The sequence below is a fragment of the Uranotaenia lowii genome, chromosome 3, assembly GCF_029784155.1.
Source record: "Uranotaenia lowii strain MFRU-FL chromosome 3, ASM2978415v1, whole genome shotgun sequence".
NCBI lineage: Eukaryota > Metazoa > Arthropoda > Insecta > Diptera > Culicidae > Uranotaenia > Uranotaenia lowii.
The window spans coordinates 48,182,605-48,184,835 of NC_073693.1; the positions used below are offsets into that span (position 1 = coordinate 48,182,605).

Here is a 2,231-nt window from a genome sequence, read left to right on the forward strand (position 1 = left end):
AAAAGTTCAAACTTACTCAGGTAAACGTTATTTAAAAAAACATGGATGAGTTTTGAACCAAAACAAAGCTTTTTGGACCCCAGAGGTTGGGAAATTCAAAAATGACTCTCCCCAATCGACTCAGTTTAGTGATGCCGCTTTTTTACGCAATCGGTATAATGGAGCTTCACAGTTTGATAAAGTGACATCTGTTAACAATTTTAAGTATCTCACAAATATTTCATAACGCCTGTGATTCCTACAAAGTTATGCTCAAGAAGGAAAGTGAAAAGCTGCTGCATTTTTCCAACCTCAACCGTATGAGGCATATTTATTCAGCCCATTAAAATTTCTCTCTTTAACTACCTCTCTCATATGCGTTCGTCCTTAGCAACATTTTTGCACATCGGCTGGTCCTGAGGTGAACACCAGTAGGTGGGCGGCGTTCGCTTCAAGGATGGAAAAATACTTTCCCTCTTTTTTTTTCTGCCGGCAGCAACTCACAATCATATTTTCGTGGGTGGACGAAGCTGGAGCTGATGCAGGGCCACGTGACTACCGGTTGGGATTTGTCTGGATGGCCACGTGATTTCAACAACCCACCCATTCAACTCGGGACGGGATTTATTTCAAACTGCTCTGCTTTGCTAGGATCAAAACCGTACCCAGATGATGGGTCGTTAAATTGCCATCTGGTTCGGTGGTTTGGATCGATTTGTGGTTGAATTTTATCCTTAAATCCTTCAAAGGATTGATTTGCTGCAGTCCTTAAAATCAGCGATTTAGGTTGGACATGTATACGATACTGTCTAGTGAATTAAACATAAATTAAAATATATGACAGTTTTGACCTCAGAATTTAGAATACCCAACTCAGAACTAAAAAACAAATCTCTATGACCCTTCCCTTAAGATTTTACGATATCGTTGAAGATGCAATTATTTTATGCAGATTTAACGTTTTTCATTTTAATGACTTATTTTTTCGTTATGAATTCTTTGAAGCATACACAGCAAACAAAATTGTAACGTTGGACGATGTAATTTATGACGATGCGAGACAACCTATGTATTTTTATTGATTTTGGTTAAAATATTACATCTAAACGATGTACACAATCCGAACGCGTCATGTTGTGTAATATTCCAACTTTCTATGTACTATTACATCAAGTAGTCAATGTTTATTCCAATTGACATTTTAATTTTTTTTCGTGTCCGAAAGTTTGAAACGGATTGTGGAGTTCAGGAGGATTTGTTCTGTTGGTAAGTAATATCAATATTGAAAATACCTCTAAGCAAAACTATTGGTGATAATTTCTTAACATAATTTTGCTCTTTCAGGAATTTTGGTCATCGTTTATCAGAGATACAAAAGAGTTCCGGAGAAAAGAAAATAAAGAAAGTTATATTCGATGGTGAGTGTTCTGCGTTCAATTTTGTATTCTCCCTGTTAACTTTCTCATTCAATGTTTACAGAAATGGATGACAACGATGTTGCGAAGTTGTAGGACCAATGGCCATCAAAGGGACAGATTAATCGAATACGGAACTGTGCCAATCAGTGTTTATTTCGGGTGTGAATGTCTGGCTGAAGGTAGGATGCCCAGATATGCCCAGTTTCTTTCAAAGTAGGAAGGATACGATCAAACATTTCAACAGGATACTGAAAGGTTCAGCGAAGCAGATGTGACTGAATCCATTTGGATGGTTCCATTCTTCAGTTTGTCATAATTCATGGAATAAGTTAGTTTTTTAGTTTGTCATAATTCATGGAATAAACTCATGTCTTCAGTTTTTAATGGTTTAATTCAGTCTGAAAAAAAATTCTGATCCTTTTATACATATGTACATAAGTAGGAGCTTAAATTTTGAGTCCTTAATTTGAGTTTTAGATTTTTTAACATATCAGAAATTTATTCAAATTTTGAAAATGATAACGGTTAGTTTCATCACAAGATGTATTTTATCTCTGTGATCGATCTTGTCTACTCCGTTACATATGTTTCGTGTATTTTTTTACATCTAAAACGTGTAGTTGCTTAGTACATCAAAACAATGTAATATTAAATACATTTAGCGACTCGAGTTATGTGCACGTTTTTGATGTAATTTCGCAACACTTTTTTTGCTGTGTATGGTTTTCTTGTTTTAATTTTATAAAGTGAGATTTGAAAAAAAAAATGGATAAAAAATTAAAAATCAATTCAAAAACTGGAAAAGGGGTCAATTTTTTTTTTCAGATTTAGTAC

At 34.8% G+C, this 2,231-nt stretch overlaps 1 long non-coding RNA gene across 1 annotated transcript; it reads left to right on the forward strand.

Moving 5' to 3' along the window:
- The first annotated feature begins 1,029 nt into the window (after positions 1-1,029).
- Positions 1,030-1,916, forward strand: LOC129757842 (uncharacterized). The gene is made up of 3 exons (XR_008739826.1): positions 1,030-1,245; positions 1,324-1,397; positions 1,459-1,916. It is a non-coding gene; the product is annotated as an uncharacterized LOC129757842 (long non-coding RNA).
- The last annotated feature ends 315 nt before the right edge of the window (positions 1,917-2,231 follow it).